General features: G+C 40.9%; 1 protein-coding gene across 1 annotated transcript in view; it reads right to left on the bottom strand.

Annotated features, from left to right (window-relative positions):
• SGCD (sarcoglycan delta) overlaps positions 1-25,060 on the bottom strand; it is a 774,199-nt gene that overhangs the window by 547,533 nt on the left and 201,606 nt on the right. Inside the window, exon 2 of the mRNA XM_035012991.1 lies at positions 10,008-10,161. The gene's annotated coding sequence lies outside the window, so the exon portion shown is untranslated. The remainder of the gene's footprint in view (positions 1-10,007; positions 10,162-25,060) is intronic.

Here is a 25,060-nt window from a genome sequence, read left to right as displayed (position 1 = left end):
CCCATCTGATCCTTACAACAAATACAAAGGACGGGCATCCATCAACTCTGCAACTCAAGCTAAAGATGAAGAAAATGCTGGTGTGAACATGTAAAAAATTGTCATGAAGAAGAAATGGCAAAGTAGGGATGGCTTTAGTGGTAAAGGGGAAGAATAAACAAGTTGAAGAGAAAGTCTTTCTGAGGAGATCATTTGAGGATGTGAATTTGCGGTTATAGATTTTTTTTTTTTTTTTTGCAGTTCACAGATTTTTAACCTAGGCTGTATTTGCATAGTTATAAAAACAACATGTCCAGTTGCAGGAAAAGTTAAAATGGCCATTTTGTCATGGTTATTGTCTGTGGGAGTGGTGGGGTTGCTTAAGTGTTTTAATCTGGCAAATAAAACCTCAATCTGTACAAGGTTTTTAACACAGCCACAGCTCAGATTTTGTTAGTTTCAAGGGCCTTGGGTAAAATTCAGCCCGAGTAAACAAGCAGACTGCGAAACATCATGCTCAAGGGGAGAAACACACATCTTCTCTTCAGAAACTATCGAAAGGAGACGATTCCTAAAATGGGAGCTCTTTGAATTAGAAACAAAACATAAAGGCAAAAACCTTCCACATTGGGAAGCAGAATCAAAGAACACTGAAGCAGGTTTCCTGTAGTCGGTATGCTTCAGGGCAGGGTAAAACATTCTGTGAATGGAGTTGGGCCCATTACCTGCATTTTAAGGTCCTAACCCAAAGATCAGAGAGTTTCTTATTCTACCAGGGTGGTTTTCAGAAAGTCACCTAGTATCTCTGTTCCTCAATTTCCCCATGTACAGAATGGGATAGCCTCTTAAGAGCCGCTACTTGAGGTAGAGAAAAAGAAAAAAAAAAAAAAAAAAGAACCCTCTAGAATAAAAGAAAAAATTAGACCATATCCCAAATAAGACTTTCTGAATGGTGTTCTAACATTTCATGGTATACAATGAGCGCAAAAATTCAACAAGTAGAGTTCCCATTCACCATGGTGACACAGGAAGATCCTGAACTTACCTCCTGCCACGAACACACGGAGTCTATACTACATATACAACAATTTCTTCTTAAAATACCTAAAGGCTGGTGGTGTGATGAGCACACATCAGGCAAATGAGAAGAAAACTACATCAAGGCCAATAGGAGAGGCTGAGGCACTGTCTCACCATAAACCCAATACCTGGCAGTGTGACCCACAACTAGGAGGGAAATCAAAACCCAGAGCTTTGCCCCGAGGAACAAAGGATTCAAACCATGTCATGAACACCAGCTTTTAAGACACGCACTTGAGAGGGGCGCCTGGGTGGCTCAGTCGGTTAGGCATCTGCCTTCGGCTCAGGTCACAATCCTGAGGTCCTGGGATAGAGCCCTGCATTGGGCTCCCTGCTCAGCAGGGAGTCTGCTTCTCCCTCCACCCCCCCCCCACTTGAGCTCTCTCTCTCTACCCCCTCTCAAATACATACATAAAATCTTAAAAGAAAAAAGCATATACTTGAGAAACAATCCTTCCAAAACATCTCATTTTGAAATCCACAAGACTCCTATCCCAAAATTCTTAAGACATTAGCATCTGCAAAACATCTCTTAAAGGGCCCATGGGCTCAGACGCACCTGCTCCAGGGCCTAGCTCAGAGCTAGCTGATGGTACCCATACTTCAAGTGAAGGGAGCTCACCCTTATACTCCCAACTTTGGTCTGAGGGGCAGACATCTAATTTAACACACATATTTGGGAGCCTGCTAGAACACTCCCTGTGGACTGAGACTGGCAGGTGCCCATCTTCACGCTCTCCCTTTGCTGTGCTCAGGCCACCTGGAAGGGTGCCTTTACATGCAACTGGTACTCCAATTTTGGCGGCTGCTTCTCAGGGAATAGACCCTTAGCCCTGGAGGCCAGGGGAGCTTGTGTTCCTGGTTACATGAGACTATCATTGAGGTTACCCAGAAAGGAGCTCATCCCCATCTGGCACCTCAATTTTTGTGACTGCTGCCAGGGGACCTCTCTACATGGCCTGGCTTGTGGCCAGTGGGGCTTAGGCTTGTGGGTCCCACAGGACTAAAACCAACAGAGAAAGAGCTCATGAACAGCTATCACCCCAAGAGAACAGCAAGAGGCAACAGATCGTGCAGCCTGGTCTTTCTGTGGAGGTCTATTGCTAATCATGACTACAGCCTGAGTGAGGGGCAGGCTTCTAATTAAACACACCTCGAGGGGCTGACTGGAACGCTTCCACAGACTTCAGAGGGTGAGCACAATCTTCTTGCTCACCCGATTGTGTTCCAGAACACATCTATGGAAGGGGAGCTTTACATGCATCTGGGGCCTGCTTTTTGTAGCTAGCACCCAGGAGACTCCCTTTGACCACCTGGTTTTGGTGGCCAGAGCAGTCTGCCTTCCTGCGTCTCACAGGACTGTGGCAACCAGCAAGATGGTTCTCGGCAGGCTACCGCTCCCAGGGCACTGCAGACAGTGGACTAAGACACGACCCTTAGTCTTTCTATGAAGGATCCACTTTGCTTGTCCAGGAGCTTCAGACTGAGAGTCAGGCTTCAAGTTTGGCACAACTGAATGGCCTACGGAGCTGGTCTCAAGGAACACAGGCTGTGATGTCATCTTGACACTCTCCGATCTTTCTCCAGCTTTCCAGGAGCTCCCGGGAAGAGGCTTATGCACTGGTCTAGAGCCCCAGATTTTGTGATTGCCGCCCAATGGACACCTTGACATAGGTCTTGGTGAGGATTTTTTCAAACCTGACACCAAGAACAAATGCAACAAAAGCCAAAGCAAACAAGTGGGACTGCATCAAATTAAAAAGCTTCTGCCCAGCAAAAGAAACCATCCACAAAATAATAAGACGACAGACTGAATGGGAGAAAAATCTTTGCAAATCATATAACTGATATGGGGCTAATATTCAAGTACATTTTTTAAAAACTCCAACTCAATAACAGCAGCAACAAAATCTGATTTAAAAAATGGGCAGAAGACCTGACTACCCATTCTTCCAAAGAAGACCTACAGATGGCCAACTAGGACATGAAAACATCCTCAACATCACTAATCCTCAGGGAAATGCAACTCAAAGCCACAATGAGAAGTCACCTCACACCTGTCAGAATATCTAGTACCAAAAAGAAATAACAGGTGTTGGTGAGGATGTGAACCCTCGTGCACTGTTGGTGGGAATGTAAATTGGTGCAAACTCTATGGAAAACAGTATGGAGATTGCTCAAAGAATTAAAAACAAAACTACCATATGATCCAGCAATTCTACTTTTGAGTTTATCTGAAGAAAACAAAAATGCTAATTTATACATATACATGCACCCCCATGTTCTTTGCAGCATTATTTACAATAGCCAAGATCAGAAAGCAGCCTAAATGGCTATCAATGGATTAATAGATAAAAAAGCTGAGGTATACACAATGGAACATCATTCAGCCTATCAAAGAATGAAATCTTGTCACTTTCAACAACATGGCTAGAGACTAAGGGCATTATATCAAGTGAAAATAAAGGAGACAGAAAGATAAACACTGTGATCTGTCTTTAAAAAAAAAAAGGGGGGGGGCGCCTGGGTGGCTCAGTTGGTTAAGCGACTGCCTTCGGCTCAGGTCATGATCCCGGAGTTCTGGGATCAAGTTCCACATCGGGCTCCCTGCTCAGCAGCGAGTCTGCTCCTCCCTCTGACCCTACCCCCTCTTGTGCTCTCTCTCTCTCACTCTCAAATTAAAAAAAAATAAAATCTTAAAAAAAAAAAAAAAAGCTCACGCAGAACAGATTGGTGATGGCAAGAGGCAGGCAGTGGGAGGTGGGAGAAATGGGTTAACCGTTTTTAATTTAAACTGAATAAAAAATGTTTAACAATTTATGCAAAAATAAAATTCAACAAGAAGTTTTGTGTAGTATTTTTAAATTTCTTTAGCTCAATGTGTTTCTGCCTTCATGGTCCATGTTTGAATTGATCCTTACAGACAGGTGTCAAACATGCCCAGAGTATGTGGCTGTATTACCATGAATTACTAATTTATTTGAAATTAAGTGAAACTTGACCATTTGCTCAAATCTAGGATAATCTCAGGCTTATGTGATGTAAACTCCCATTTTCTGTATTAGGTCCTTGGGAACTGAAGGAGTGGGTAGGGGAGTCATGCAGACATCAAGTAGCAAACCTGGCCTAACCCCTAGGCTCATGATCGTGGTTGGCCTGTATTGCTTGAATAAAGAAACAAAGCCAGCTGTAGATTCCCCAGCAAGATTGTCTGCCTTTCACAAGGAAGCAGTTCTGCTGATGCTTTCATGACTGACACTAAGATATTTATTATCAGAGATGAAATGTTGATACATGATGAATTTCAGGGATGAGGGCTGAAGAAAACCACGAGAAGTGCCGTCGTAAGACTTGATAAGTTAGCCACAGTTTTGCTCATATGCTGGAGACACAGAAAACATAAAAGCCACCATTTCACTTCCAAACGACACAGTTAAGTGCAAAAGTGATCCACAGCAATACTAATACTTGCACAAAACCAGCCTAAGAATTTATTGATGAGAAATATCCCAAAGGGGAAATACATGTTTGTATGCACACTCTCACACACCCACACCCCCCCACACACACATCTACACCCCCACACACACACCTACACCCACCACACACATACCTACACGCCCCCCCACACACACACATCACTCACAACCCCACACCCCACCCCCACACCGCCCCCTACACCCACACACACCCTACACCCTGATAGTATCTGAAGTATTCTTCTCCTAAGCCACCCACCTTCCCACCCTTAATGGTGACGATCAGAAACAATGACAAAAAACTATCCTCAAAAGCAGTTTTAAATTTCCCTTTCAAAACATCTTTTGGAGGCATGTAGATATTTTCTACTTATATAGCAGATTGGTAATAAATGGATTAATTTGTACTTTATAGGAAAGGCACTATTAGCTTACACATATCTGTAATAGCTCTGGATTTTAAGTTTTACCATGGAAATGGGAGACTTTAAAAAGCACAGCTAAAATAAAGACTGATGCTCAAGTGTCACGAAAAATAATATGACAGTATCACAAATCAGGGAAGTACACAAAGGAATTCAGCTCTTCAGTGTTGCCAAGATAATTAACCTTGCTGATATCCTATTAACCATGCTAAGTAGTTTCCAACTCCCTTTCAATCCTCTTGGACAGATAAACTGTAACATGCACATTTAATGACAGTTCTCCCTCAATACCATTTCCTGCATATTATTTAAACTCTTTTTTTTGAGGGGGGGGCAACAGGGTCAACTTTTCCCAGTGTTTCTAAATTTTTATAATGAAACTGACACAGTTGTTAGAAAACCATAGCATTTTGCTTTCAGCTTTAGTTAAGTGAACACACAAATATGCACACTGACTCAGAGAGGCCACATAAAATGGACTAGGACATGAATTCTCTTGCTCAGGAGTGCCACTGCTCATGGGAACTCTAAAGCAAAACCAGCAGCTTCTCATTTATCCAGGGATTAAAAGGAACCAGCACATACCAGCACTTTTACAAACATAATTTGATTGTCACTGTGATTCTATCGAGTGTGCACGAGAAATCATCCCCATCCTACAAACAGAGACACAGAGGCTGGGAGTTCAGTTGATCTAGAATGAAAATGGAGCCAGGGACACTCATGCTGAAGGTATAACACGATGGTTAAGACGTGTTTCCGAGACAAAAGGACCTACTCTTGAATTCAGTTCTGCGACCGAGCAACAGGACTAGGAGCTAGTTATCATTTCTCAGCACCCTCTTCCACATCTGTCAATTAGGAAAAGTCACACCAGCCCTAGAATGGTTTCAGGATTAAATGAGTTGATACATATTAAAAATAGCACTTTTGACAAAGCCCTCAACAAATGGGAGTTTTAAAAAAATATTTTATGCATTTTTATATACATTATTTACATATAGTAAGATGCTTAGTGAATTTGCCATTTAATCAGTTTTGACAAATGTTGGTCAAGATACAGAACATTTCTGTCACTCAAGAAACTTCCCTCATGTACCTTCCCCAGGGAATTATGTCATATCAGACCCAAGCACTGAAGTATTTCTACCATCATAGAGGAGTTCTGACTACTCTACAATTTCATAGAGATCATAAAGTATTTTTTATTTAATTTTGATACTATTTTTGAGATTCATTCGTGTTATTATGTTTATCTGTACAATGTTCTTCTTTATTGCAAAATAGTGTTTCCTTTTACAAATATACCCGAGTTCCTCCATTTGCCTGTTGGTGGACATGTGAGTAATTTTCAGCACTGGACTATTAAAAACACACACACACTCACAAACAAAAACAAAAGCTCCTACAAACACATGTGGACAGAGATTTTCAAGTCTCTTGGATAAATAGCTAGGACTAGAATTGCTGGCTCTTAGGTAAGGCAGTTGTGTCACTAAGAAACTGCCAGATCATTCTTCAAAGTGCTTAAGAGCGTTTTACATTTCTACCTGTTCTCCACGAGAGTTCCAGTTGCTCGTCTCCTCAGAGGTTTTGGTGTTGGCACTCCTCCTATGTTAGCCATTCCGGTAAGTGTGTAGTGGAATCTTACTGTATTTTCAATTTGCATTTCCCTGAAGGCAAGTTAGGTTAAACACTATTGCTTCTGTTCACTGGCCATTCTGTATCTTGTTGTATAAAGTGCCTCTTTAAGTACATTTTGGATATATGTGTTATAAATACTCTCTCCCAGTCTGTGGGGCATCGCTTTATCTTCTTAGTGTTTTCCAGTGAACAGATTTTTTAAATTTTCATGAAGTTCAGTGTATTTTTTCCCCTCTTATGGCCTGTGTTTTTGTGTCCTTTATAAGAAGCTTTTGCCTTCTGAAGTTACAAAGGTATTCTCATTTTTCTTCTACTATCTTTATTGTTTTAGCTTTTATGTTTCAGTACAATTGAACTCAAATTGATTTGTATGTATGGGATGAGGTAGGGGTTTAGATTCTTTATTTTTCAGGTAAATATCCAGTTGTTCCAGCACTATTTACTGAACTAGTGTTTTTACGCCATTGAATTGATGTGGTGCTCTTGTTGAAAGCCAGCTGACTTTACATGTGTGCATCTAATGCAGAATTCTATTCTGCTCCATCGATCCATTTATTTATAATGGCAGCTATTCTAACATTACTTTTTATTATTATTTTTCCACTTTTTGTTATTTCAGATGCCATGATTCAAACCTCAGTAACTTTGCTTTTGGATTTCAAAAAAGTTTTTATTTTCCCTTTCAATGCCATATATATGTATTTGTAAATATGTGTGTGTGTGTGTGTGTGTGTGTGTGTTTATATACCCATATACACCTGCACTTAGGTGTATTCATTTTCTTGGAGTGTCCTCATTTTTAGACCTAAGATTTTCTAAAAACTTTTTCAGACACCAGGGACCGCGTTTATCACTGGTTTTCAAATTTCAGCAAGGCACAGGAATCGTCTTGAAAGCTGGTTTAAACAGATTCCTGGACTTCACTTCAAGAAGTTCTGATCCAGTAGGTCTGGGGAAAGGCCTGAGAATTTGTGTGTGTGACAAGCTCAGGTGATGAAGATGCTGCGGGTTTCTGGACTACACTCTGAGCAGCACTGGTTTTAAAAAAATTAAATGGCTTCTCTAAGGCTCATACAGAAGCCTGATTTGCCTTTTCTAAAGTCTGCGAACACAGCCACTAATTTATACGGTCTTCGCTTGAAAAGACATCTGAAAAATCTGCTGAATGCACCAGAGCATGGAAGCCAGGAAACATCAAGGTAGATTGATGTCCTAACATTGCCTCATTTCCTCCTTCCTTCCTGGAAATTGAGTTTTGGTCTGTGAGCAGGGGCATGCAAATAGCTGTGTACCCAAAGCACCATCTAGCCCCATCTAGTGATGAACGTGCACTGCAAAGGGGACATTCTCCCCGTGGCCTCTGCCAACCATCAGAGAAAGCTTTCTTTTCCCCCTAGGGTTGACTGGTCTCTAAACCAGGAACATTTTTATGGCCAAGTCCTTTAAAACTTTCTCTGCTGAATTCATGTTTTAAGTAGTTAGCATCTAGGTGAATATTCCTGACAGAACATAGGCATTCTGAATTAAAGATCGACACACTCAGTCATCAAAATCCCAGTCCCGACCCCTAAGCTCCTCTCAATTTTTAGGACGAGCACAGAACAGCTTTTCAGCTTTCCTTTCCAACAGATCAAGTCCATGTGAGCAGAGGGCCGCACCACAACCACTCTCAACGCAGAATGTTGAGATTGGGGTGAGGACTCAAAAAGGGGGCGCTATTCTTTTTCCTGATTGTTTAATTACCTATTTAGCCTCTGAAACCATGTTAATGGGAAATGAATTCATAAATACTATTTAGACTTACACTGCTTTAAAGGTGCCCTTTGTAAAGGCGATAAATGATTTTCCCCTCTTGGGAAAAAAAAAATTAGAAATCCCCCGAATAAAGGGAAAAGAGGAGTTTCACATGCCACCCTCACATTGTCACCGGTCCCTTGGCACTCTTTTCGGAAGTACTGTGAGCACTGTGAATATCGGAGTTCAATCATTTCGGCATGGGCCTCGGACGATTTTGCAAAAACTAGAGAGAAAGTAGATGTGCTTCCTCCTGAAAGGAAGGTCTTTTCATAGTCAACGTAAAGTATATACTACATTTCTTTCAACAGTGAGAAAGTCAGAGATAAAAGGAAAACAGGCCTAAGGCTATAATGTATTTCATTTTCATCAGCACTGGACCTCTGCCTTGCACAGCTGATGACACAGGGGAGGTCTTTGTGCCCGAGAAGAGATTCAACCAATACTTTAGCTCCAATTGTTCTCCCAATTTCCAGAGCTTTGGGGTTATGAGGGTTTTATTTTTTCTTTGAAGGAAATTAAAATGACAGCAAATGAGTCATCAGTGGAACTGTCGGAGACATGCTACAATTTCCCGTCGACAGGCCATGCGGTCCTAGGCTCTTAAAGCACATTTCCCCTGGGCTTGTAACCAGCGCTGTACGCACTACCATTCTGTACAGGAGGTGAGCCTAGAGATGTCAACTCTACTAGTTCTGAGAGTGAGTCTGCCCCCTGACCCCTTCCTTGCCACAGAGTCCCAGAAAACCTTTTTACTTTGAGCTCCTTTGGTTTCCCAGAACAGAAATCCCTCTTCCAGATGCTTGTCATCAGATGTACATACACGTGACTTTCTCCCCCAAGCTTACATCACAATGCCTGAGACACAATCTACATGCCACTATGCAGGATTCTCTCTCTCCTCCTTCCATCTGTCCCTCTCTCCCCACCCAGAGGATGAGAGAGATTACACACCATTCAACGAATTATGTATACACACACACACACACACAAAGCACATGTATTATACATATGTTTGTATGTGGACACACACGCACAGTGGGTTCTCACTGCAACCACAAAAGAACAAATGGAACCTCCTTACTCAGTATGGGTATATATCCAAAAGAAATATCAAGACAGGTCCTCCTTAAGATCTTAATAATACAAAGCTTTGCCACAAGTGGCCTGTGGACAGCGAAAGTGGGAATTAACCATGGATTCCAGAGAGCCGCTTCTTTATCATCTCTGCACCTGAAGTCCCATCACTTGGGCAGCAACCTCAAGTTCACTCTTCTTTCTACCAGAGACCCCTGCACAAACCTCTCTCCGTGTCTTGTCTTATTCTCCTCAGGTCACTTCATTGAGACAATGTGGACGGACTTCAGTTTCTCTCACTGTACCTTTATTCATCCCACCACATCCCAAAAGTTGGTAGCAAAAGATATTAAGATCATTGCTTAAAAGGAAAAAGGGAGAAAGGAAAGAGAAACAGGGCATGAAGAGAAAAGGCTGTGAAAATGATTAAGTATCTTTAAAGGTATTTGCCTTAAGAAAAAAAAAATATATATATATATAATATATAACTATAAATTATGTATCATCTCTCACAATCAAATGTCCATACCTTAGCAGTCCTAATCTTCTTGAATCTTGAACACGAATTTCAGGGCAACATTGGGGTTGAGGTAATCTCCTCAGGCCACCACCAAGGTGATAGTTTTCTTAACCTCCACACAGGTTCCAATACTGCCTTCTGAGGATGGAGGTTTCTTTCACGTCTACAAAAATCACAAGAGAAAGAAGATATTCATAAATAAAAGCTAAACAGAAACTTCAATAGGGATTTGAAATTCCAGACAATTTGGCTTGAAGAGGCTAAACAGAAGACACATTCTGATTGGCATAAATACAAATAATAGGTGGATGGATTCAGTCTTGATTAGACTCAAGCAATCCTATAAAAGCAGAAAAAATGTAGTGTATGGTAATTAACATAATAAAATTAAAAAAAATAAAAGCAGAAAAAGTAACACTATATCCAGGCTGGCAAATTTTGTAGGACACGACTAGCCAAATTTGTTCATTTAACTTTTAGGGAAACCGAGGATCAGAGAGGAAAAAAGGTTTTCCCATCATAACTCATTACCTGCGGCCTATTCCTACCAGTGAATCAAGCAAATCTTTAATAAACACTAACAACATGCTTAACGCGGTGGTCTGGGTTAAAATGAGACAAGGGGACCTTGTATCACTTCTTCACCTTGAGATCATTCCCTCATTTGGCTTTTAAGAGATCAAACTTGCCAGTCATCCCTGGCCGCTCCATCTCGGCTGCCTCTGTGAGATCCTCTCTATCTCACAACATTCTTGGTGAGAGCATCCTGGGGACTCGGGCCTGAGCCTATTCTCTCTGCATACTCACTCCTCAGGGGGCATCTCCCAGCTCCGTGGCGTGAGAAACTATTTATACACTGACAACTCTGAGATTGTCTCCAGGCCCAGATACTTCACTGAACTCCAGACTCCCCTATCAACTGACTACCCAACAAGTTGGCTTCGAATTCTAATAGCCATGTCAGGACATGCCCGAAGTGAAGTCCTGATTCTATCACTGACACAGCGCCCTCTGAATAAAAAAAAAGTAAGGTTCACACTCTTCCTCATCCATTCCTTCTCAAGGGCAATTTTATTCACCCTGCTTCTCAGGCACAAAGGCTGCCAGTCAACCTTGACTCTTGTCTCTCACATATATATACACCCCATGTCCTCTTCAAGATCCCACGGCTTTTCTCACCAGAAAGAATGCTAAGGCTGGACCGCTTTTACCTGCTCCTTCACTAACACGGATGTTCAAGGTCTCAGGATAGATCTCTAAGGCTGCACAGCGCACATGCTCAAACCATGGCTGTCACTCTCAACACGTCCCCCCCAGGGTAAGACCGTGACACTCTCCTGCTCAAAACCTCCCACCTCACTCAGAATCCAAGTCAAAGTCATGACAGTGGCCAGAAAGACTCCACATGACACAGCTGTGTTACCACTGTCTTCACCTCCTACCCTCTCCCTCATTTATTCGCCCCCAGCCCTGCTGGCCTCGAAGCTGTCCCTCTAGCTCTACCTCAGCATCGGGACTTACCATTCCCTTTGCCTGAAAGGCTGTTTCCCCCCTCACCACTTTGAATCTGGCTTCCACTGTGACCTTTTCACAATTACTTAAAACTGTAGACCCCGATCACATCTCCTCATTCCCCCTTCTCTGTTTATCACCTGGTGAAGACTTGCTCGTAGACTACATGGTTTCCTTGCTTATCTACCTTTCCCCAGTAAAACAGGAGCTCCATGCGGCCAGACATTTTCTCTCGGGTGTCCTGCTGTACCTCCAATACTTCACGCATAGCCTAGCACCAACGTGGAGCTCCATATGCATCTCTGAACCAACGAACAAATAGGAAGTTTACGTAAACCTCAAAGCCACTCAGAGGGTAAGTGGCTGAGCCAGGTTTAAATCAAAGGCATCTGTCTCCAGCATTCCTGCCACTGTAGGGCAACTTCCTGAAGACCTATTAGTGTTGGCATTAGGAATAGATTCGGTACAGCTTGGCATGTGACACAGAAGATATAGATTCTATCTGAAAAGCCCAAAATGATTTCTACAAACTCCTAAAGAGAATATATTGCATAGAGTGGGATGGCTCTGCTTACATCTTAGGTTGCAAGCTCAGTATTAACTCTCACCTTGTCCTTCTCAGTTTTCACTGCCTTTTCCTCTGTGCCTTTATTTCTTGTCCCTCCCTCAAATCTCAGTCCCTTCCTTCCCCGAATGAACAAGGGCAAAAGATGGATCCAAGATTAGATAAAGGCAAGAGATGTGTTTAGGGACAAGGTGTGGGGCAGGAATCACAGGACCATGGATCGGAATCTAACTGGGCCACAAACACACTGAATGCCTGTAGAGAGATCCCTTCACCTTCCTGAGAGTCTACTGCTCGCTGGGCTAAACTACATGCCCCCATGATGAGTTCACAGCTAAAAAAATAAAAGATTACTAAGGAAAGAAGTCTAAGACTGCTTAAGGAAGCAGGGTACAGTGTTTAAGAACCAGGCTTCGGGACAGTCCTAGTATTATTCACATCCTGGTTCCACCACTACGAAACTAACCAAGACACTCCATCTATCTATCACATTTTTCTATCAAAGTGAGAGATCAGAAACACCTTTCTCTTTAGGGGATTTATGAGAATCAAACAAGGTAACAGAGGTCAATTGCATGTCACTGTGCAGGGCCTAAGTACTCAATAGGCATGTGTTGTTCTTAATTTTCATTCTTTGTTTCAGGCTGACATTTTGCATGAAATTTCACAATTTCATCTACTTGCCTGCAGAGTCTGATTCTTTTCCACCTTTCTGCATACGTAATTGCTTTCGTGGCCCTTGATGACTTTCTCTGGAAAATCGTTACCCCAACTGCCCCCACACTCTAAGGGCAGATGGCAGAACTTTGTAACATGAGAAACTCAAGTTCTCTGGTTCATTTCTTGTCCTCTTGCTGACGACCAGCAATTTGAGATGATCTTGGCCCTAGTATTACAGCAGGCTGATAATCATAAAGTCACAGTCTACAATTATTCCTGTATTCCAAAGCCAAGAAACACAACTCTGAAAGCAAACAATTCAGCACAATGATATACAGAGTTATTAAAGAAATTTTGCTGACTGTTTTGAGAATTCAAGTCTCCAGTCTATCCAAATGCATCTTTCTTTTCTCCTAACTGATATTAAGAAACTGTCTATGTTTAGGTAGTAACAACATAAAAATATGTCACCTACCTTTCAGGTTTAGCTATACCACAAACTAATAAAAAGTTAAGATGCTTCAGGGAAAAGTTAACTTCTACTCCAAGCTAAGTCACTGAAGGACTTGCTCAGAAATGCATTTACTAACAAAAGTTTTTTTAGTACATATTTACTATGTACTTTGTTAAGGGTAGGGACTATTAATGACTTTATTTCTACCCTCATGAAGCTTTTATTCCAGCAGTTTTTCATTGTTTTTCAAAATTTCCTAACTTCTGACCAGATAGAAGACATGACAAACTCCTACAAAGCTGTTGATTCACGCAAGTAGTGACATCGAGTGTGTTATTATAAGTAGGCTAATTTCTGCTTGATATAGAGCACTCTGTAATTCCCAGTTTCCTCAAGAGACAAGCCAATTTCCTGTTTGTTCACCAGCCCCCATCCAGCACACAGCTCTTCTGAATTGATCCTGGTTGATTTCCCTCCTTCAGTAAAGAAATGAAAAGTAATCACCAAATCCCCAAGTACACATTCTATTCATTAACAAGCTGCTACATGGATGGAACAATCTAGAAGGCACTGGGCTCAGATGACACAGCTGCAGAAATCAGTTTTTAAATCTTTGGAAACATGATGGGATTAATGCCATCCTATGGCAAAATAAACCAAGAAAGGATATACGAGGAATACTGCCAAAGGGAATAATGTCGAGAACGAACAACATATGTCTTCAATCACCAGCATCTGCATGGTTCGAGTGCTAATCATAGAGGGGGGGTGTAATTTTTGCCTGTTGGGTAGCCTTGAATGCTTCAGGGAATAGGTCATTTTTCAAAAGATATCAATTAGTGGCTGCTCTGATGGGAGAGTGCAAACCACACCTCTCTAATGATTGGGCTGTATTAACAGTGATTCCTGTGAGTGGAGAACACACACAGGCACTGATCCACAAAGGCACCCAGACACACTCCCCAGGGAAGGCAGGATGAGGGAGAGTCGGAGAGGGACAGGAAGATACGAGGAACTCTAAAATTAGGTTCTTGATGAAGATTTCTGGTGGAAGCATGCCAGGGGGAAGGGATGAACTGTGAATTTCAATCCATGGAACTAGGCTGGGTTTTACCAGGAAGTGGAGAAGCACTGGGATGATACAGAACCCATGTGTGTGTCTAAGGCCGTGCCTCACAGACCTGCACACAGCACTCGTGGTGCCAGCAATGCTTTACTATGTGTTCATTACCTCCATTTGCATATTAGGAAGTCATTAAGTAATTTGTGTGAAATCACACAACTAGAAAGTGACAGGATCTGCACTCAGACCTGCCCTGGAGCTTATGGGTGTTCTCCAAATATGCTGAAAAAATCACAAAGGATTCTTTCCTACATTTTTATTTCTGATTAAGCCGAGTTCCGACACTTGGAAATATCACAGTTTTAACTCCAAAGGAAAAATTCGGTCAGTCTCCTAAAGAATGTAACTGTGGGGGCGCCTGGGTGGCTCAGTCATTAAGCATCTGCCTTCGGCTCAGGTCACGATCCCAGAGTCCTGGGATCGAGCCCCATATCGGGCTCTCTGCTCCGTGGGAAGCCTGCTTCTCCCTCTCCCATTCCCCCTGCTTGTGTTCCCTCTCTCGCTGTGTCTCTCTCTGTCAAATAAATAAATAAATTCTTAAAAAAAAAAAAAAAAAGAATGTAACTGTGAAAACTGGCCCAGCTCCTTCTCTGTCAAGGAGAGTGGAAGCACCGAGATAGAGCAGAGGGCGGGTTTCTTATAACAGTTGCTTCCTGAGCAGATTCACTGAACCAAGTCTCCGCTGGTAGTGGGACTCAGTTTATAAAATATTAATTATACTTCCTACCAGCTAACACTACTGAAACAATGTTGGGTCCATGAAACATAAAATACTTTGGAGATCCAGGTGCTCATCTGTAACTGCAATCACTACCTTTGGGCTAAATGTGGAAGCCTGTTGTTTATTCCTAAATGGACACCAATCAAACTACTAGGGAAAAACAAAAGAAAATTAATGTCACCGGGATTTTAAGGAATATAGAAAACATCCAATGACTTTTAGATACCTGATCTCTTGCCAATTCATTAGCACCTTATTTTCTTACCTGGTTAGCCTTCTAAATTGAATGGAGAAGTCAAGGGGACTCTAGAAGAAACGTTACTGAATATTATGATGAAACTTCAAAGAATTTGCTAGCATCTGGGCTAATTGTTGATCTGTATTTTGCTTTAGCTAGTTAACAAATGATTTATCTCAAACTTCATCAAATGGGTCAGACACGGACAGTCTTGTAGGTGCCTATGTGGCCCACAAGATGAGCTTTTAAAATTTAGCATTCAAGGACAGATGCCCGCCTGCACCCCTTTCCATATGCACCTAGCCACTATTCCTCCCAGTCTCACATTTGCTATTTTCAGTATCTATAAACACAGGTCCACCTTTGCTTTAGGAAATTTATCACCATCTCCAGAGAAGCAGTCCTTGCTCCCAGCCTAATAGCAAGTGTATATATATACACATACGATTCCCTAAATACCACTGCTCTTTGCATGATTCACATATTCGGTCAAATTCTCTATCAACTTCCACACATGCCCATGGACCACCCAAACTTGTAGATACCTATGGAACTCACAGCGGCAGCATGCTATCTCACATGGCCTCCAACACAGACAGTGGGCTTTCTGTGCCACCTCAAACCCAGACAATGGTGAGTTTACCACACCCCTCTTATATGTTAGTGTGGAGATACAGTTGGAGTACTTACTTCAATGAATCAGTGATTCAATTACCAGGGGCCATTTTAAGTGGCAGCTTGCCATATACCTCTAGATACTAACTCAAGAAAGAAAATATCAGGAAGCATCACCTCATCCCCAAAACACCCATGTCCAATCTCCTATTCTTGGTGACATATGTAAGTTAGATCCACAATATTATGCCACCATGAACACCAATGGATGCTTAGCAAAAACACATCATTCTAGGAGGCTGTCAATATGGACACTATTTTGCCTTGATACCATAAACTGCAAAGGTAGGCTGAAAGTATTAGATCCCTGCCTGGGTTTGATTCCCAGCTCAGCTGCCCCACTCTCTGTGTCTTTGGGCAATCTGTTCCACCTTTCAGTGCTTCATCTGCAAGACAGGAGTCATAATACATATTTCCAAGCGTTCTTTTTGAGTAGTAATTTTAATAAAATAATGCTATGTTTGAATTAATGTATTTATAATTCATAGTGGTATGAATTTTCTTACCTATTAAATGAGCATACCACCACCTCAAGGGCTCTTACAAGAAATTTAGGAGGTAAAAATAGTAATATGCACAATAGTATGTTTGTGTCTTGCCTGCTAGACCAAGTCGTCGAGAACATCAAATCTATGTCAGGTTTCTTTCTGTGAGGCACAGAGTAAGCATAGAATAGGGAGCCATTGCATAATGTCTGTGTGTGGACATACGTTAATCATTTAGGTTTTTGTTTTTTTGATGTAGTGTTCCATGATTCATTGTTTGCGTATAACACCCAATACTCCATTCAATACGTGCCCTCTTTAATACCCATCACCAGACTAACCCATCTCCCCCCTCCCCTAAAACCCTCAGTTTGTTTCTCAGAGTCCATAGTCTCTCATGGTTCGTCTCCCCCTCCGATTTCCTCCCTTCATTTTTCCCTTCCTACTATCTTCTTTTATTGCTGGAGTGGTGGGGGGGTGAGAGGGATGGGGTGGCTAGGTGATAGACATTGGGGAGGGTATGTGCTATGGTGAGCACTGTGAATTGTGTAGGACTGATGAATCACAGACCTGTACCTCTGAAACAAATAATACATTATATGTTAAAAAAAAAATCATTTATGTTTGACTTCCTTCACTGATTGATCTCGAAAAAAAGCTACACCACTTCCTTGCTAATTCTGTGGTGGCCAAGGGGGAAGACCAGTCTAGGGAAGGACTGAGGAGCTGGATAAACCCAAATCATCTAATGATGAGAGGAGTAGAATTACTGCCCAATCCCCAAGCCATTAATAAAAGTCTAACTATCAGACTTTAGGTAAGTAACAAAATCTCAGAAGCTATTAGTTATCGAGCTTGTGTGTACCAGCACTGTACTGAGCTTACATTTACTCAAGAAATGCTCCCAATAAACTACTGAAGTTGTGCTATAAGGATTCTCATCTTATGGGGAAGGAGAGGCTCAGAGTGTTCAAGTGACTTGTGACCCAGTGCAGAGCGTGGATTTGAACCCAGAAGAGGGAGTCCAGGCTGTGACCTTCCAATCACTACTATAGTCTTTCCTGCTGAGTCACAAACTCATTTTTGTCTGTGATAAAAACTGCAAATGTTTTCCCAGTTTATCTTCTTAGATTGCTTCTGTGAGTTTTTGAGGGGTAATGTTTTCACTTTGTAAGATAAGAGTTAATATTCCTAAAGACAGAAAAGAATATCCTAAAAAAGGAAAATACTAATAAATGCCTAGAAAAATAGGCAGGGACATCAACAGGAAGCTTACAGAAAAAGAAATGCAAATAGCCTGTGAACTCAGCAACACACATAAGAAATCCAAATTCTGCATGAGAAAATTAGAGCACCAATGATCCTAATACTGGAAAGATTTAAAATACCACAGATATATTTAAATCAATACATTTACAATGATACTAAGAAGAAGAAGAAAAAAAAATTCACTGGTCACTTTGGAAGATGCTAGAGAACCAAATCATTATTTTGAAAATAGTAAATAAATGAAAATCAACCTCTGTCCTGCCTTTCCTTATGACTGATAATCAAATACTGAAAAAAGGAAGTTTCCATTTGTCGAAGTTTCTCACCAAAAAATGAAAACAAAATAATTGGAATGCCGCCCTTGTTTAACTCCTAATGACACAACACATCTAGGTAGTAATCATCAATGACTACTAACATCACAAAAGAAAGATCTGGAGGCACAATAGTTTCTCCTAGGTAGCCGTCTAGCCAAACCATGCAACTGGAATGAAAGTAGCTAACTTACAGGAAATGCAGGGACTGAGGAATTTGCTTACACAACACAGGGATACAATCAGCAATATCCAGGCTGTGGAATGTGCAGGATAAAGAACCAGATCATCTTCAACAAATACATCAGGAGGAGAATAATGAAGAGTGATGGGAACCTACCGATTAAGAAAGGCTTAAGAAACACACAGTCACTTCTAATGGATGAAAAAGATTTAGATCTTGATATACAAACAAGATGAAAGAAACAATTATGAGCAGTAATCTCAAAAAAGACTAGATACTTGTCAGTACAAAATAGTATCTTTGGCATAATAATGACATTGTTTTATTTACAAAAAGGATGTCAGCTTTTAGAGGTGAACACTGCTCTATTTAAGGAAGAAATGTTACAGGTAGGAATTTGCTCTAGCAGGGTCTGGGTGCTGTAGACAAGACTGCCAATGAACTGGTAAGTCTTCCGGCTGATTTATGGTTACCTAGGATTTCATTTCCCTGTTCCCTCTACTTTAAAATATATTTAAAATTTTCCAGAATAAAATAAACTGTTTGCCAGACAGAAGCACATAGATGGTAAGAGTTGTCTTTAGGTGGTAAAATTCTGTAGGATTTTGACCTCTTTAATTCCCATTATTTTTTTGTTCTTAATGAGTATGACTCACTTGACAGACAGAAATGGGAAATTTATTTTAAAAACCCTTTTTCTCCCCATTTGATTTAACCATTAGTATTTTATTACTTAAACAACTAGGAAGCAAATATGCAAAAATCTTAGGATTTGCCAAGCTGGGTGGTTGACACACAACCATTCATTTTATCATTTTTCTTGATTGAAAAAATGTAACCTTGTATAATAGAATATTATAAACAATGAAAATAAATGGACTGTCCTGTTATCTCTGTTAGGTCATACTGAATACTTTCTTCTAAGTGACCTCTAGAAGCAAAGGGTGTCGCACAATGTAAAATGATCTTACTTTAACCATAAATCTAAGAACAATTTTTGCAACTATTTCCAAAGAACTGTGTAAGAGATACCAGGAATCTACCTTACAGGGAAGACCACAGAACAGTCCACTGTGAGACTGTCGATCTCTATATTTTTAAGTATTTTTTATTTTTAAAGGAATAAAGATATGACCTGTAATTCATGACTTCGAAGGGATTTTACTTTAATAATGTTAAATAATTAGGACCAAGTCCCAGGCACTCAGTTAAAAATATTTCAAAGGAAAGAACTGGACAGTCCAATCGTACTGTTTTGCAGATGAGGAAAGTGGCCTGTCCAAAGTCACAAAAGTGAGTGGGGTCAGGTGAGTGATAAGAATCCAGCTCTCTAATGCCCGATTCCCTTCTTTCCAAACCATGCCACCCAAACAGCATCTTCCCAAATACTTCTATGATCCTGGCATAACTACACACCCGCATTCTATCTTTTATCAAAAAACTGGTAAGAATATATAGGACACAGATGGAGTCGTGGCTTATGTGGGGGTACCTGAGAGGAGAACAAGGGGTTTATTTATGTAATTATAGCAGTTTTCGTTTAATAGCAAACTGGAGCAGAAAGTGCAGAGAGTTCTCATACACTTCCTGTCCCTAAGCATGCACAGCCACTTCCATCATCAACATCCCGAACCACTGCTACATCCGTTACCATCAATGAACCCTTACATTGATCCATCATCATCATCACCCAAAGTCAACAGCTTACCTTAGGGATCCCACTTGGTCTTACACAGTCTGTGGGTTTTGACAAATGTTTGGTGGGATGTCTTCACTATACTAGTATTCTACAGAATAGTTCCATTGCCCTAAAAATACTCTGCACTCTATCTGTTCCTCTCTTCCTTACCTCTAATCCCTGACAACCACTCGTATTTTTAAATATCTCTATAGTTTTTGCCTTTTCTGGAATGTCATACAGTTGGAATCACATAGTGTGTAGCCTTTTTAAGATTGGTTTCTTTCATTTAGTAATACACATTTTAAGATTCTCCAGGTCTTTTTGTGGTTTGACAGCTCATCTCTTTTCAGTACTGCCTAATGTTCCATTATCTGGATGGACCACAGTTTATTTACCCATTCACCTACTGAGAGATACCTCAGTTGCTTCCAAGTTTTGGCAATTAGGATAAATCTTCTCTGAACACTCACGAGCAGATTTCTGTATGGACATAAGTTTTCAACTCCTTTGGGTAAATATCGAGAAGCACAATCACTAGATCATAAAGTAAGAAGATGTTTAGTTTTCTAAGAAACTGCCAAAGTGTCTTCAAAGTGGGTCTTGAACCCACTTTGAACCCTTCATAGAGGGGTTTCAGGGCAAAAATCAGCAAAGTGAAAAATCACATAAAACAAACATCATGCTTCAAAATACCTTAGGAAGGCAGTATGTTAAGTGATAGATTTCAGAAGCCACTAAGCTCTAGGTTCTGTGAGGGCAGGTAATCTATTTCAGTAGTTCACTGTATCCCCAGTAGTATTCCTTGTACCTAGCACAGTGTTGGTACATGATAAATGCTCATTTAGTATTTGTTAAATGAACAGATCCAGTGGGGGGAATCTTTTCTTCCATCTTGTAGCACACATTTCTTGGGTTGAACAATAAAGTGAAGACTCATCTCAGGGGTCCCATAGTGTGGAAAGTAAGTACTATTAAGGAACAGGACCTCACTCGATGAAATCCTTACCCTTTAGGGGCATCAAAGACTAGGACCGACATTGAGGAAAGCAGAGAATACGGCCTCTCTTACTCGGGGGCATGCGCCATTATACGGACCAGGGGACAGAATCCTCTGCACAATGGAAATGGTTCTCTTTTTATTTGCTATGCACGTACAGTTGACTTTTCATAAATTAAATGCACAGAAACTGAGAATCCACTGTAATTGCAAAACCCCTGCATTGGAAATCAGCTTTCACTGAAATCACGTTAGAAACCAGAAAGATTAGATTTAGAAACATATTTAGCCCCATCAAGAGGGAAATTATGTAAAGTTTATAAAACAACATAGATATACATTGTAGGCTGGCCAAGTGCCTGGCTAGGGAAAGGCTTAGCCTTGTCACCTCAACAAAGAGAAGAAAGCGGTCATCGAACTTCAGAACAAGGACTCTGGAGTCACCAAATCCCTGTTCTGCAAACTTGAAGCAATCCACCTACTCATCTGGCCTCAGTTTTCCATCCTGTGAAACAGGCATACTAATACCTATAGTTTTGAAAGGAGAAAAGATTATAGGACAGGTTTTTTAAAGCACACACAAACAAAATCATAACAGCAATTCCTTAGGCCTCGGTATGACGTACTGAGAAATACAGGTTTGCCGACCCTAAACCTTCCTGAACCATCTGTTTCCCACTATAGCACAAGCTAAGTTACTACTTAATATTTATTAGAAACCCACAGAGCTGTTTGAATTACATAATTGTGCCTTAGATAGGTAGCTATTACTTTACCCTCACTTCTTACTAGGCAACTGTGAAGTTAAATTAGTCACTTATCATAAAGTTCTCTGAAGACATTAAAGTTGAAAGAAATGCCTGATAATTGTTCTTAGCCATCTAGCACCACGTGATGCTCATGAACTTACATGAACCATTTGGCTGAAGTCCAAAAAATGTCTATCTTAATTTTATATCTCATTTACTCAAAGTTCTAAGTTGAGAAATTTCTAAGAGGAGAAAATGGTTTATTAAAAAGGAAAACAAACGGGTCAATTCTTGAACTTGTTCACAATTACACAGGAAAGCATAAAAAGAATTCCATCTCCAGCCTCCAGTTTTAACGAAGAAAACTAGGGCAATGGTACACACTCTGCCTGTCAATATACACATGCGTGTGCATGCACACGGACTACACACCATCAAGAGTGAGTTGTGGTTGCTTTTCTCAATGCTTTCACACGAAGAGCCACACATCATCTAGCCAAGAAACCAGCACAACCACCACTAAGCAGCTTACCTGCAATGCCTCTCCCATCGAGGAGGCCTCTCCATCTACTGGGGGTCACCCCCCTCTCCTAGACAGAGCCCCTAAAAGCACATCTCCACTTGTCTGGAATATTTCTACAACCTTCTCACTGGTCTCTAATCAATGCATCTTGGGCTGATTCCACTCCTTTTTCTCCCCTAGAGCAGGAATGAGCTTTTAAAAATAAGCCATTTCCACTCCTCAGCTAAACTTGCCAAAGGTTTCCCACCGACTTTAAAATCCCAAATCCTCACCGCAGTTTAGCAGATCTGAGATGTGGCCCATTTCATGGGTCTCGTCGTGTATTCCACACCTCTACCTACTTAGCATGCACCAGCCACATTGGCCGCCCTTCTGTGCCTGGCTCCTTCTGGCCTTTGGTCGTCAGCACATTGGAAACAGAAGGTATGATCTTCACTCCACATACCCTCAAAAAGATATCAAAATCGATTTGGAGAGGATTTGTAGAAGACTTGGACTCTCTTTCCCACCCCACCCCCTTCATTCATGAGGAGGGTGGGTTCACCAGCCCAGGGAAGTTCCAGACAGTCCATGGATGTAAAAGTAATGTCCTTCCTTCAGTAGTGGAAGTACATCCTATTTCCTGGAACCGTATCTTCTAGTAAGTTTTTCTCACTGACATATTCTCTTTCTCATTCTTCCCTCCCCACCCCAAATCTCAGACACTTCATCACATACTTATCCTTACTGTGTGTATCAGCTGGCAACCTGCACGCTAAACTCACTTCTCAAGCATGAATGGGATCATTGAGGTCCTCTCCAGAGTAGTCAGAAGAAAATTACTTCTCTTTCAATGATTTTATGACAAGCTCCAGCTTCTGAAAATTACTGGATATTACTCTAAAAATAAAACATTACAGATAATTACCCCTTAGAATGGAACAAATCATTATATTAATTTGAAAAGTTATTTTGGATATGGGGAAAGAGTACTTATTTGAAAAATAAAATTGCCAATGTACATGACGCAGTTCGATTCTGAGAGGAAATAGGAGAATAAGAAATGGCTTCATGCTTTTTTCAAAGTCATTGTGCTCATGCTGATAACCAACCCAATGCTGTACAGTCTCCAAGAAGCCATGGAAGGAATTACATAAAGTGTGTTATAAAGTGTGTTTACAGGTGAGTGAAGAAAATCTAAGTTCCATTCATGTGTACTGACTCACTCTTCTCCCTAACTTATCAGGAAGGTTCTATTATTATCTCCACTAAACAGGAGAGGAAAACAAGCAACTTGCCCAAAGTAGCAGTGCTGGGAATTGTATTAAAATGGCTTAAATCCAGAGTCCACACTTATACAATGCTGCTTCTCGTGTCTTAAAGGAAGTCAGACACAAAAGGATGTTAAATATTACACTTTGACACAGATCACCAAAGCACAGGTAAGTTAGTAGTTCCCGATAATGCAAGAACAGAAATGCACAATATTATATAAACGAAGAAAACTAAGTCTTAAAGATCTTCTGGCTTGCCCCAAATGATGCAAGATCTCCTGATTCCTGATCTGTAAGTGCCCTCAAAAGCTGGTTTCTCATTTGACTTACATATATGTAGTGTCTTTCAAACACTTGTCTCTGTGTTGACAAATGAGTGAGACATAAAAAATGGTTTGACAGAATCAAGTACCAGGCTGTGTGGGATCACCAAAGGATAACCTTCATCTGAGTCATCACAGACAGCAGAGTGTCCATGAGCTCTAGGCTGAAAAGTGTTTACCTGGACGAAAACCTAAGAAAGAGGAGAAGATATGTGAAGACCTTTCTAGGCAGAAAAAAATTCCTTGTAGGAGAGCCTGGAAGAGAGAACACCGTGCTTTCAAGGACCTTAAAGAAGTCCTATATGGATGAAGGAGTTACACATTTTTAGGATGCAACATTATAACCATCACAATGGAAAAATAAATTGGGATGAGACCACACAGAGCTGTGCAGGTTACATTAAGGAATTGAAATAAACTATTTGTAAAGTTAAGGAAAGAGCAAGATTTCTATCTTGCATGGTTCCCCCACATCCCCATCCCTCTGCACCACCACCCCTACCACTGAAAAATCAGACAGGAATCAAAACTGAGTGAATGAAATCTGCACAGGGTCAGAAAGGAAGTCCACAGAGACAGCAAGACTAGATGCGAAGGGAGAGAAGAAAAGAAAGTGTCCAAAAGAAGGAGAATTGTACTTCTTAAAAAGGCAAGCATCTAAAAGAATGCTCTGAGAGATGAGATCAAAGGATCTATCATGTTATGTTGAAGCCAGCTAGCAAGAGTCATGCTGTTTCCAGGAATTTTGTGAGCTAGTTGTTAAAACATGAAGCCCAACAGGTTGGGAATATTTACACTCTTAACATGGGCCAACACTAAGACAAGGTATTCCTTTCCGGAGAGTGGGTTTATCAGCACACCACTACCTATACTCACTGAGGATATGGTGGGATCATAGCTGTTGGTGGGAAATAACTAGACTACTACAAAGGAATCCTTCGCAATATTTCCCATTACCTTATGGACTCTTCAAGCATCAAAAGGTAACAAACATGGAAAGCTAAACTATGGTGCATTTCATTGCTCCCCCATGTTGACTTGACTCACTCACAGTGAAGCTGAATACTGAGCTTGATGACCCCTCATATCCTTGAGTTTCTATTTGTTTAGATACACAGCTCAACAAAATTTATTAATTAAAAAGCAATACTTCTGCTTAGAAAGGCAGTAAGACTTGGTAGAAATTTCAGCTGTGGATCTTAACATTGCCTAAGGTGTTAATGCCCTCAAGATCCTTAAAGGAAATATAATTAGGAGTGTTAAAAGTTTGTTTCAAATAAATAAAATTAAGGACATATCATAAAGATAAACTCCATAGAATTATGGAAAGTAAACA

This window comes from Mirounga leonina, unplaced genomic scaffold (assembly GCF_011800145.1).
Source record: "Mirounga leonina isolate KUSES-001 unplaced genomic scaffold, KU_Mleo_1.0 Mir_104, whole genome shotgun sequence".
NCBI lineage: Eukaryota > Metazoa > Chordata > Mammalia > Carnivora > Phocidae > Mirounga > Mirounga leonina.
This window is presented reverse-complemented; position numbering and strand designations above follow the sequence as displayed.